This window comes from Nicotiana tomentosiformis, chromosome 10 (genome assembly GCF_000390325.3).
Source record: "Nicotiana tomentosiformis chromosome 10, ASM39032v3, whole genome shotgun sequence".
NCBI lineage: Eukaryota > Viridiplantae > Streptophyta > Magnoliopsida > Solanales > Solanaceae > Nicotiana > Nicotiana tomentosiformis.
In genome coordinates, this window is record NC_090821.1 from 77,399,197 (window position 1) to 77,413,580 (window position 14,384).

The window sequence follows — 14,384 nt, forward strand, 5'->3', positions numbered from 1 at the left end:
GATTTTCCTAATGACATGATTTCTACCATTGCACATGGAAATTGAATGGCATATATAGCAGGTTAGATAACAAGTAGACCATACGAACCCTATAGGCATGTTTTCTACCCTTTTATGCAACATTAGAGTATACCCGTTTCCCCCCAATTATTACAGACCCAATGATGAATGTAACTTCAAAATATTATACAAGCAGCAATAGTAGACCTATAGCAGGCCCAAAAGGAGATACCCAGTATTGCCTGGGCCTTCAACAAATGCTTTCTTCACAAATAGCATACCTAGATCCCAACATGGGACTATATTCACCAGCACAGCCCAGAAACCATAGAGGAACTCAAACCAAACCAAACAGCCATAGATTGATCATATGACCCAAATATTGAATCACACAGAAATCACTTAAACAACCCAGTATGTAGATTCAGTAGATAGAATGATGAAAGAACTGAGTGTCAGAGACAGGTAGGGTCTCTGTAGTAAAGAGAGAGGCCAAAATATCCCAAGTCCTAGTGTGTCAGAGTTTACAGGGGTCTTAACTGGACCCCAAGCAGTGCCCACACTAGGGAGGTCAATAGAGAAAGTCTTAGTGGCCATAAATTTCGACCGGCCAAGAGTGATAGATTCAGAATAGTGTAGGTAACAAATGAGAGTGAGAGAATAGTGATTAAGGGACAGAATTTGGAGAGATGCATTTGTATTTTAGAAAGCAGATATAGCAAAGTTGCCTATAACACAGAACATGCTAGTTAAGAGGGTCAACAAGACTTAGAGATAGGTTTCTATTACAGGTTCAACACTTAGCAAGAAGTAACATATTGGCAGAAAACACATTGACAGAGTTAGAGGAGAATCATTTATTTTTGAGATTATAAGATTAGCATACAAAGGTGCATAATACCATATGAGTCTAAGTAAAGCACTAACTTAAAGGGTTTAAATCCTAAGGGTCCAAATCATGCTGAATATCCATCACAATACCAGAAAGCAAATATGCCAATTTATCACTAAGACAAACAGTGTCAAACATTGTAAGGAAACACTAATTAAGATAGCCACTCTAAAGGTCCCAAATAATTGCTAAGGATATAGAATCAAGTAAAACAAAGACATGCTGAGTGACACAATAGCAAAGGAGCAAGTCATAGTTAATAGTGAAGGTCTCGATACGAATTAGAACATATTACAGATGCGAGTCTGTCATTACAGGAATTCAGAACAGAGTAGGAAAGTAAACTCATGTCAAACAGTTAATGTAAACGTTCAGGTGCCAAAACATTAGGCTAAATGAACTTAAGGGGGTCTAAATTATTCAAGGAAAGCATATTCAAATAACATCTCTCAATACTGGAAATGTTAGGTAAGTATTAAGTGTTAAAGATTTTCAGATCATAAGACAAATTTAATTCTAGAAAGGTTACACACAGAGATGATCTAAGAACACATTAGGTCATGAAATTTAGAGGCGTGAATATGCAGGACATAAACACAGAAGAATGAAATCATAAAGCCAAGAGACTTACCAGTTATCAGTTGAATAAACAGACAACAAGGAAGAACAAATTCCACAGTGCTCTAAATGTCAACAAAGAGCAAGAACCTAGATTCCTAGTGCGTCAGAGTTCCCAAGGGCTTCAAATGAACCTAGGGCAGTGCTCGCACCAAGAAAAGTTGAAAATCGAATTCTGGTGGCCTTGGCTTTCAGCCGGCCAAGAACCAAAGTATAGAACAAGAGAACAATAGAGTAATAGCTTTGATGTTTTAGTGAATCCCGGTAATTAAAAAGTCTGTTTCAAAGGGGAATGGGGAGGGGTTTATATAGTAGTAGGAATCAATCAAACAATCAAGGAAACACTGTAAAATTTAACATAAATAAGGAAATAATAACATGCATGATCAAATTAATCAGATTAGGAGAAATATTAGGTAAACCCTAGTTGACAGAAATCAAAGATTCAACCAAAGATATCGATGATTCCAGTTCTGGTACTTGCCAAAAATAGGCAAGTACTAAATAATACCAAAATCGTGTAAGTAATATGGAGATGGAGCATATATAGAAGGCAAATTGTAAGAGGATTTCATATTAAGGTCGGAATCGGAGATAATTGTGGGTGTGACGACTACGGTTCGTGAAGGATAAGGGCATGACAGAGAATAGAGGTGGTTGTCTTTAGGAAATGGGGATTAGGGTTTGGGTAAGGGGATATAAGGAGAAATGGGAGGAGTGTTGTGAGACGTTGATCACTTTTGATCAATGGCTAGGATTAAGAAGAGCTGGGTCGGTTTTTTTGGACTGGGTTGGGGATAAAAGGGTCGTTTGTATTGGTCTTGGGGTTTGGGCCAGGGATTTCGGGCTTGTCTGGTCCGAAATTAATCCCAATTTTGGGCCACAGTTTTAAAGTAGGAAATTAAGGGAAGAATAATTTAATAAAATAATTAATTAAATTATACAAATTCTATTTATGCAAAGTAATAGTTTAAAACAATATTAGAAAATTATAAAAATGTAAGATATTATTTTGACCTTAAATAAAATGACAAATGCAATAAAATTATAAAATACAGGCTATTATTGCAAGATTGTGTAAATGGCCTAAAACAACTAATATAATTATAAAAATAGAGTAAAATATCTGAAGCAAGTATTATAGATGCAAAAACAATAATTTTAGGTAATTAAGTCATCACAAAATAATTGAAAGGAGTTATTAATAAATATTCAAGTAATTTAAATGCAGGAAAATTAATTTTAAAGCTCGGAAAATTATGGAAAATTATAGAAAAATGCTTGTATAGATTTGTAACTAAATAATGATGCCAAATAATGTATTTAAAAGTATATAAACTATTCGAGAAAATATGAGGGCAAAATTGAGTATCAGCAGCTGGTATTCTGGAGACCAGTGGGGTCTCGTTCACTACTTTTCAGTTTTCTGAAGCTGTCTTCAGTTGGTGGGAGGCTTATGAGAGGCACAGGCCGGTCGGTGCAGTACCACTTATATGGAAGGAGTTCTCCGTTCTTTTTTTGGAGAAGTTTATGCCGCAGTCTCGCAGAGAGGAGCTGAGCAGGCAGTTTGAGCAGTTATATCAGGATGGCATGTCTATGATGCAGTACGAGATGAGATTTTCTGAGTTGGCTCGTCACGCAGTTTTGTTAGTTCCCACTGATATAGAGAGGATTAGGAGGTTCATTGATGGCTTCACATATCAGTTACAGTTACTTATGACTCGGGAGAGGGTATCTAGTGCTACTTTTGATGAGGTAGTTGACATTGCTCGGTAGATAAAGATGGTTCGTAGCCAGGAACATGGAGAGAGGGACGCCAAGAGGCCTCGTGGACCGGGTGATTTCAGCGGTGTTCCTTCAGGGGGTCAATTTTACCGTAGTAGGGGTTGTTCTTACATACACGCTCAGACGGGTCGTCCAGTTCACCGTGGTGCATCATCCAGCCATGGTTCATACAATTCTCATCAGGGTCAGCCATCTCTCAGTGCCCTTCCAGTCCAGAGTACGCCCCGTGCTCTTTAGTTCAGGGATCATCTGTACCAGGTTCTTCTGGTGGTTATTCTGGTTCTCGAGGTCCGCCTCAGAACTCGCCACCATTCTTCGAGAGGGAGTGCTATGAGTGTGGAGAGCTGGGTTATGTGAGGAAATATTGTGCCCGCCTTACTCGAGGTCCAGTTCAGCAGAGGAGTCAGGCTACTACTTCTTCACCAGTTGCTCCACCACCCGCCCAGCCAGCTCGGGGTGGGGCTCAGTCAGCTAGGGGTTGCCCAAGAGAGGGAGGCCGATCAGGTGGCGGTCAGGACCAGATGTTGTTTTCAGATGCAGTGATCACAAGTATTGTCTCAGTGTGACATAGGGAGGCTTCTATATTACTTGACCCTGGTTCCACTTATTCGTATGTATCATCGTACTTTATTCATTATCTGGATATGCCTCGTGAGTCCTTAGTTTCACCTGTTCGTATATCTACGTCGGTGGGTGATACTTTTATTGTGGACCGTGTGTATTGGTCGTGTGTGGTAACTATTGGGGGACTAGAGACTATAGTTGATCTTTTATTGCTCAATATGGTTGATTTCGATGTAATTCTGGGTATCGATTGATTGTCTCCATGTCATGCTATTCTGGACTGTCACGTAAGAATCATGACGTTGGCGATGTCGGGGTTGCCAAAGGTTGAATGGAAAGGTTCTCTAGATTATGTTCTTAGCAGGGTAATTTCTTATTTGAAGGCCCAACATATGGTTGGGAAGGGATATTTGTCATATTTGGCCTTTGTGAGAGATGTTGATGTAGGTACTCCACCTATTGATTCAGTACCAATAGTGCGAGACTTTCCAGATGTATTTCTTACAGACCTGCCGGGTATGCCACCCGACAGGGATATTGATTTCGATATTGACTTGGTGCCGGGCACTCAACCCATTTCTATTCTTCCATATCATATGGAACCAGCTGAGTTTAAAGAATTTAAAGAGCAACTTCAGGAACTCCGTGAAAAAGGGTTTATTAGGCCTAGTGTGTCACCTTGGGTGCACCGGTTCTGTTTATGAAAATGAAATATGGTACTATGCAGATGTGCATCGATTACAGGCAGTTGAACAAAGTTACAATTAAGAATAGATATCCTTTGCCGCGTATTGATGACTTATTCGACCAGCTTCAGGGAGTGAGGGTTTTCTCCAAAATTGATTTGAGATATGGGTATCACCAGTTAAAAACTCGAGATACTGATATTCTAAAAACTGCATTCAGGACTCATTATGGCCACTATGAATTCCTCGAGATGTCTTTTGGGTTGACCAACGACCCAGCAGCATTTATGCACTTGATGAATAGTGTATTCCAGCCATATCTTGATTCATTTGTCATAGTATTTATTGGTGATATCCCGGTGTAATCACGTAGCCAGGCGGAGCATGCACAACACTTGGGTATTGTATTATAGAGGCTGAGAGAGGAGAGATTGTATGCCAAATTCTCTAAGTGTGAATTCTGGATTGATTCAGTATGATTCTTGGGTCATATAGTTTCGTGCGAAAGAATCATGGTAGATCCGAAGAAAATTTTCGGAGGCCGGAGTTTTCTTGGCTTGGCGGGGTATTATCGATGATTTGTAGAGGATTTCTCTTCTATTGCTGCACCTATGACCAAATTAACCCAGAAGGGTGCTCTGTTCAGGTGGACCGGGGAATATGAGAAGAGCTTTCAAAAGCTCAAGACAGCTTTGACTACAGCCCCAATATTAGTATTGCCTAGAGGTTCAGGGTCTTACACTGTGTATTGTGATGCGTTGCATATTGGTATCGGCGTAGTATTAATGCAAGACGGTAGGGTGATTTCCTATGCGTCCAGACAGTTAAAGATACATGAGAAGAATTATCTAGTCCACGACCTTGGGTTAGCAGCTATTGTTCATGCCTTGATAATTTGGCAGCATTACTTGTACGGTGTCCATTGTGGGAAAGGTTATGGCATTATATACGTACCACCACCTGATCAGCTGGCATATGTTGATAATTTTGCCCACAGAGGCCGAGCTGATATTATGGGATGACCTCAGAGACTTGATGATGTTATGTATGCATATACCTATTCATGTTATGACATTTATATGCATATGCATGACATTATAAATGTTTCATAATTCATAAAGCTATTCGTACTTACAGTGCTAGTTCTTTACTCTGTGTTTCTGTCATGTCTTTTATATACTACTTTCATGCCTTACATACATGGTACTTTGTTTGTACTAACGTCCCTTTTGCTTGGGGACGCTGCATTACATGCCCGCAGGTCCCGATAGACAGGTTGACAGTCCTCATAGTAGGCTATCAGCTCAGCGGAAGGTGTTGGTGCACTCTACTTGCTCCAGAGTTTCCTATTTGGTCAGTATGCTTTGGACATGTATAGATTGGTATGGTGGGGCCCTGTCCCAACTTTATGACGTTTATGTACTCTTAGAGCCTTGTAGACATATGTCATATATATGGATGATTGTATGGCCTTGTCGGCCTATGTTTTGAGTGTACAAATGATTATGTCGGCCTTATAGGCCCATGTGTCACATGTATAAGTTTGTATTCCATGTTGGGTCGTCCTATGTAGAGTATTCTCTTATGTTTAATTTTGGTTATCTCATGACAGCCTTTGAGGCTCATTTACCCATGATAGTATGATGAGAAGTATACGTTATATTGGTACTCGGTTGAGTTAGGCACCGGGTGCCCGGTTCGGCCCTTCGGTTTGGGTCATGACAAAAGTGGTATTAGAGTAGTTTTATCACAAGTTGTGTCTAGTAGAGATATGTTTATAGGTGTGTTATGTATCACATTTATAAGAAGGAGGCTACAGAACATTTCGGACCGTTACTCTTTCTTCTTACTCTAGATCACGTGGTAGAGCTCAGTTTTAAGAATGCAAACTCCTAAATTATATTTTATTCATAGTATAACAATACCTACATCCAGAAAGATAGTCGGTAAGAGATTGATTATAGCTGTGGAAAAGTTGAGTCAGAGGAGCTCGATTTTGCATCATGCTTATGATGAGTAAATGTGAGGTCATCAGCAGATCATATGTGTACTAAGACGTGTAAGCTTCTTAATAAGGAACCCTAAGGCATAAATATCTATCCACCTATATAGTATAAAGCAATAAGAGAATCAAAAGGTAGATATAAGTTTCAACAAGTAAAAGAAGCAAGGTGAAGAAGGATATGAGGTACCCAGTTAGTGAAGATTATCAGTATTTAAAATTCAGTCAGAGAAATATAAGCATTCTGAGTTACTTTCAACAGTAACAGAGATATATACAATTGGCCACACCCATCTTAGTTATGCCCTATGGGAGCTAACAGATATAGTTTAAGAGAATGATGGGATATCAGGATCCAGCTGGGGTTAGAGTAACCCAAAATGGTGGATGGATTGTTATCATTAGCTAACATTTCCGAAGGATAGTGCAAATGTGGTAATAGAACTCCTTGTGAGACACCCAGATGGTGCACTCTAGAATAGAACAGTCAGATACGAATACTAGAATGTTCAGAAATTTCATAAGATAGGCAGTGGAATCCTAGAAGGGATAAATATTTATCTTAGTATGACTCCCGCCCCAAGGGAAAAAAGAGAATGTTAGGCGACCCGAAGAGCCAGCGAGATAAAGTAAGGGGAGCTAAAAGTGAAAGAATGTTTTGTTGATTTTTTTAGAATAAAGTGATAGACAGAAATATTAGTAGGAGAATAAGAAGAGAGTAAATGAAGCATTATGAGTGAGATGTGATAAATGGGTAATAACGGTAAATCAGAATATGACACGATGATAGAGTCTATATTCATGTAAAGGAAAAGACAAGAGGTGACTGGCCTTGAGACAATAAAAGAGTATAGGCCAAAGGTCATATCCTCATTTCGAGGAATAAGTTGGTGACTCTAACGTGATTACCAAAAGCCTAAGTTAGACCCCTTGTAGTAACATAAATTAGTATTGTCTAGTAAACAAGATAAAACCGAACAAGAATAGGGACCGTGGGATTTGATAACAGTCGACATCATGATAATTTCAGAGATCGCATTCCGGCAATAATAGAATGGACAACAAAAGAATAACCTTTAAAGGTCATTCAAGAATACGCTTCCCTAAAGCAAGCACTTTGAGCAGAGTTAAGTTTAAGGGACTAAGTGTGCCAGTTACACTAGGTATCACCTTTGTGCGTAAGAAATTCAGTTATTCCTGGTACATAAGGGTTACCGCAAGGCAAGTAAAAGTCTGCGAAGATGTGAAAAGATGCCAAAGATGAAAAGGTAAAATATTTATAGGTAAATCTTCATAGCATTAAATGTTAGTACTCCCCTAAAGGGGGAAGATGGTGTGATATGGTATTAACTTGTAGTTATGTGGTTCAGGTAACTATAGAATAGTAAAGGAAGAATGTGGTAGAAAGGCGAAAGGAATGAGATTGCATTTATTCAGATCCTACGGATATGATACGACTCCAAACCATTATGCAAGCACGACACCGGGGAGAGGCAGTAAGGGTTCCAACACTAGATGTTATTGATAAATAAGTGCAAATGAACACTTGATACATAAGGAGCCAATGCGAGGGGAAAGTTAAGACAAAGGGCATAACCCAAGAGATATTACGCAGAATATAGATATAAGAATGGACCAACGAGTAGTTTGTAGTTGATTCAGAAAGAGCCTAGACAAGAGGATACAGACTAATCAGCAGATTGTACAAGATAAACATAGTGAATTCAGTCTCGTAGATATGACATTGTAATCTTTGAGAAATATTCAGATAGGAGTTGAAGTTGTAAAAGGTATCATATAAGTGTTACGAAAATAAAAGACGGTGCCACTGGGAAGATAGTCAAAAATTTCAGTTCAGAAGAAACCCTACGAGCACAAGGGCACGGAGGTAAGTAACTAAGGATAATTATAGACGAGTAAGAACATCAAAAATTCTTTCGGGTATACGATGTAATAAGCTCGCAGCTTTACAAGAGTCAAAGGATCTCCCTTATGTACTACAAAGAAAGACTAGCTGAGGAAATAAGGAAGAGGCTTCAACTTAAGCATAATGACAAAGAGAAGAAATGGTCTTGTAACAACAGTCTCATAACAACATTGTATGCATTCCATAAGAAAGTGGCACCTATCGTGGCTAATGAACGGGAAGAAGAGAAAAATCAAAAGGTGATATTTGAGATCATATGAGTTACGGGAAATTCCAGTATCAGTGGGCTATAAGATAAGTCAAGTATTCATGCAGCAAGTGGCATAACGACCAGGAAAAGTAATTGCTTATATTTAAAGGCAACTGAGAAGGCACAAAAGGAAATCTATGGTGCTAGCAAGTTAAAGGAAGGTTGCGAGTATTATGAATAGATATGTGTAGGTCGCAAGCTAAAGTATGGTAGAGCGACAAGGTTTTAGGTAGATAGCAGTAAGGATAAGAAAAGGTGAGTGAGAAGGTGACAAGAATAGGTAAGTCCTCGAGATTAAACCCATCAAAACAAGAGAGATTATGGCTTCCGTAAGTTATAGAAAGCTTGGTATAACCTAAATGAACTCAGAGGAGTCTAATACTAGGAGTAATTAGAAGAGATGAAATGTTGCCCTGGTAGTAGAATAAGGGTGTAATGGTGATAGATAAGAGGATGGCGTTTAGACCTTTGATTGAGTAATGATTTTGAGAAAAGGGATTTCATGAATTACATGGGATTAGAACCCATATGATGAATCAAGTTGGGATTCTATGAAATACGTTTATTAAGGTATAGTATCGTCCCTAGGTAGATCAGGCAAATCACTTCAAATGTTCCCCGATGAGACGTGAGCCTTAGTGACAATGTATTACGTAAGAGGTTTCAAGTTATCAATGGTAGATTATGAATCAACATTAAGGTGAATCAACAATGGATGGATAAAAGTTATAAAGTATTATATGAGATTAGGTAATCATTCTTAAGATAAACAATAATGAAGAAGAACTAAAGGACTTAGATTTATACATACAGGATAAACAACGAGAGAGTAACCTGGAGTTGAGTAGCAAACCTCTGTACTAATAAACCGAAGTAAGTGTTATGGTATAGTATAACCTACCTAGATGTATTAAAGCTATAAACATAGATAATTGAGGTTGTGAAACAACATATAGCAATGGTTGTAAGTTCGACTAAGTACCGAGAGAAAAACTTCAGTACACCTATAGATGCCCCGAGGGACAGCTTGTCATAGTTATGTATATGTTCACGAAGCAAGGCCTAGAAATTGGCTAAGAGCTGGAGGAAAAAGGATAAAAAAGTCATATAAGTGCACTTACAAGGTCAGAGTCGTACAAGCTGCATGATAAAAAGTAGCAACAATTACGAGATTGAAAGGATTCCGACCACAAGTCGTGGTGTGAGAAAGAGGCCTAAAGGGGGGAATGCCCTAGCCTTTGAATTTATTCACAGAACAATTTCCTAGATAGCAAGGATAATATTAAAGTATTCACAAGAGCTATTAGTTATGAGAACGATAAGCACATCAGTCAATATTCGAGGACGAATGTTCCAAAGGGGGGAATGATGCTACACCCCATATTTTCGTACGTAAGAGTACTTCATAAGACAATTGATGTAAGCTCAGAAATGAGATCATTTTTTAAAGTACATAAGGTAAGTTAATCATGTTACCTTGCAGGTTAAAATTTTTTAAGATCATGGATAACAAGTACCAAGAGGGTTGAAAGTTTCAGAAGCTAAAAAAACTAAAGAAAATAAGTTTCGTCGAAAGTCGACAAGCTGGGAATATTATAACATGTACTCTTGGGATAAACATAATGTACTTAACATGATAAGCAGGTTATGTTATGAGTTATTTTAGTTGTATGATAGCCGTGTATTACATTTTGAAGTCAAGCGAGTTATGAAACATAATTTGGCAAAGGTTATCACAAGTTACATTCATAAATGTTCTGAAAAGTAGGTCAAATGTAGCTGTGATTTTCTCCCAATATACTTGGAATTTGTTGCACCCTGTACGTCCCAAGGTGACGTATAATGAATATGAGACTTTTTAATCATGATTTAGATGAGAGTAAATTCATAATATGATTATATATGATGTTTGTATATAAAATATAAAGTTTGGAAAAAATCGGATTTAAGTTTTGGAAAAAACGACTAAGGATTTGCCTTGTAATGAAGCTTTTTGAGCAATGCATTTCGTATGTTATAAGAGGTATATTTGGAAATATTATATACCAAATTTATGGTCTTGGAATTTAGTTTCCAACACTCTTAACCATTCATTCATACGACGTCCGGATAAAAAGATATGAGCGTATGAAGAAGGGTCAATGCTAGGGTGCCAAACTAGCACCTCTTTGACTTTTCAAAAGTTGATATATATAGGTTTTAAGTGGTCTTTATCTTCATTTATCATAAAAAAAAAAAAATGATAACCCTCGTAAACCTATCCTTAAGCTCTCTACAAAGGTTTTAAAGAAGATTAAAATCATGGGTACGAAATCAAGAAGCGATAACATTAGAACGATCTTTACGACGTAAGTATCATTATACCACCTCTGTTTTTCTTTGTAGTTTGCGTTTTGGAAGGTACATCATAGTTAATAAAATGCCTACTTTCTTTTTTTAAGCTTTTAAATATAAACGAATGTTGATAAATGTTTTTCCTAATAGTTAGAACTCACGGAACGGTGATCGAAAACCGTGAGTTTGATTTATTCCACTTTTAGTGGACTGTTTTGTAGTCCACTCGTGATGGCCTCTTGTGCTGCTGATTTATGGAGTTTGGAAGGATAAATGGGCGTGGAAAAATGCCATATGTGGTAGTGTAGTGGTTTGGTCACTCGTCGTTACAGTTTCAGGCTACTTGATAACTTGTTGATTGGGTGTGTTATGGTATATTTGGGATTTTTGTTGTATTAAAGTCCCTAAATTATAGTCAGGTTATTTTCGAGTTGCTGATTGTATTGTGTTGTTGTCTCACCTATAGTAAGCTTGGGGAAGCAGTAAAATCAGGGAAAATGTTGCCCGTCTTTTTTGTTATAGATTAAGATATTTTTGTTATATAAGTGAGAGAGTCATTCGTAACTTAACAATAGCTTCACTGTTGTTGTTGTAGATTAAGGTGCAGTGAGTTGAGTTTAGCATTGTTATTGGATAGATTTTTATAAGGTATGTTAAAGCTATTCCTTCTTTCCTTTTGGCATGATCCATATGATACAATGAAACTAGAAAACACGCAACTTTCACAAATGGCTCTATTCTTAGAAGTACTAGGGTTGCCTATGTTCTTGATTCCCCATATGTACTATTATTATATCCTCTATTCATGGGTCTCAGAAAATACATAAGTGATAAAGTTTATTTTGTGATATTAACCGGAGGCATATTAATCTTATGACATCCCAAGAGAGCATATTGACTTACTTCTTTATGCATTGCATTCATTTATACATGTATACCCATGACCAAATGACGTTATATACACATATACTATATGTATATGGGGTATGGGGAAAGGTTATGGCGTTATATATGCACCACCACCTGATCAGCTGGAATATGTTGGTGATTTTACCCACAGAGGCCGAGATGATATTATGAGATGCTCTCAGAGGCTTGATGATGTTATGTACGCATATATATATATATATATATATATATATATATATATATATATATATATATATATGCTACGATATTTATATGCATATGCATGACATTATAAATATTTCATGATTCATAGAGCTATTCATACTTACACGTTTAGTTTTTTACTCTGTGTTTCTTTTATGTTTTTTTATATACTGCTTTTATGCCTTACATATATGGTATTTTATTTGTACTGATGTCCCTTTTGCCTGGGGACATTACGTTTCATGCCAGCATATCCCGATAAACAGGTTGCCAGTCGTCCTAGTTGGCTATCAGCTCAGCGAAAGATGTTGGTGCACTCCACTTGCTCCGGAGTTGCCTATTTGATCAGTATGCTTTGGACATGTATAGATTGGTATGGCGGGACCTTGTCCCAGCCTTTATGATATTTATGTACTCTTAGAGGCTTGTAGACATATGTCATGTATATGGATGATTGTATGGCCCCGCCGGCCTATGTTTTGAGTGTACAAATGATCATGTCGGCCGTATAGGTCCATATGTTACATGTATAAGTTTGTATTCTATGTTGGGTCGTCCTATGTCAAGTATTATCTTAAGTTTAATTCTGGTTATCTCATGACGGCCTTTCCGGCTCATTTACCCATGATAGTATGATGAGAATGATACGTTATGTTGGTACTCGATTGAATTAGATACCGGGTGCCCGTCGCGGCCCTTCGATTTGGATCGTGATAATAGACATTCACTCTAAGTACAATTCTAGTAATAAAATCGATATTTTACGTCTATTAAAAGTAAAATTTTCTCGGGGAAAGGGGTTTGGTTGACTTTCTAATTTTGACCACCTTGTTTGTCCTTGATACCATATCTTACTTTTAGATAATAAATATGTACTACTTTTATTGTCCCTCTATCTTGAAATCTCAGTGCAACAAACTTGCTATAGAAATATTTTGGTATGAGCAATCTCTCATTATATCGTTAAACCTTTCTCAGTGAGTTGCCCGCCTGTCTGAATCAGCCATAACATCATGGGCTTGATTTCAATATTGGCGTTAACAGAGGCGGAGCTAGCATGCAAAAACAAATTCAGGTGAATTCAATATCTTTTTTCAGACTTTGTATATATATATATATATTAAGAAATTTATTAGTTATCTATAAAATTTGATTGTAAACTGAGTTATTATTGTATATTAACTTGAACTGTTGTATGCCCACTTGTAATGCCAATGTATGTGCCGTATTAAACAATAAATTTAAGACATCGAAATACATCTCATAGGGAAAAGATCAAAGATAAAGATAGTTAGAAAGAAAAGACCACATTAGAAAACTTTGAAGGGTAAAATATTATAAATAAAAGAGGAACCTAATATAAATTACACATCCAATAAGTTTATAAATAAATTAGGTAATGTATGATGAATCATACAAGCATGAAGCATCTTGAAAGCAAACTTATGCTCTTTGGAATGAATCCATTTTTATTTTTGAATAGAAAACCATTGATATGAGTTTCTTCATTATTCGTGCGAAGCATGAAAAACAAGGGAACGAGGTAGTACATCTGAAATACTGAAATCACGAGGAATTAACTTATGCATAATAGGGTTTTAGCAACCTTTAATTTGTTGTCATAATACACAAAGACATCCACCTTTTTTATACTCCCCGACACCTTAAATCGTTAGTTATAACATAGATACTGCAAGTACAACAAATCCAGCAATCGGTAAGGCAATCATCGTCGGAGGTACAACTTCTATAACAAGTAGCAAGTTGTGGAAGTAGTCTTTTCTTGAGTCCCGAGAGATTATGATCAACATCTGGTGCAGCTACAACTTGTGTCTTTGAGAAGCTTGGCATATTAACTGAAATATTTCACCGTTATAATCATTGAAATTAAATTTTGACTAATATAGCATCACAAGCACACATTTAAATGTCATGCATATTCATGTATACAATATATGTGTCGCATGTATGTGTGTGTATGCAACAAATAGAGATAAAGAAGAATAGTTACTCACTAGTGGTAACCATGAGAAGAATAGTGATAACAGAACAAAGTTTAAGCAGCGCCATATCAAAAATTTTACTTCAAAGTTTTTCTATGAGCATCTCATTGTCTTTCGATGAACGTAATTTATAGGCCTCCTCTATAAATGGACCAGCTTCTCTAGCATGTACTATAGTTTATTTTTTTCTTTATTATCTATTTTTAGGTC

At 37.2% G+C, this 14,384-nt stretch overlaps 1 long non-coding RNA gene across 1 annotated transcript; it reads right to left on the reverse strand.

Annotated features, from left to right (window-relative positions):
* Positions 1-13,526: 13,526 nt before the first annotated feature.
* LOC104118332 (uncharacterized) lies at positions 13,527-14,384 on the reverse strand. The gene is made up of 2 exons (XR_691243.2): positions 14,187-14,384; positions 13,527-14,027 (listed from the first exon to the last, which is right to left on the reverse strand). It is a non-coding gene; the product is annotated as an uncharacterized lncRNA (long non-coding RNA).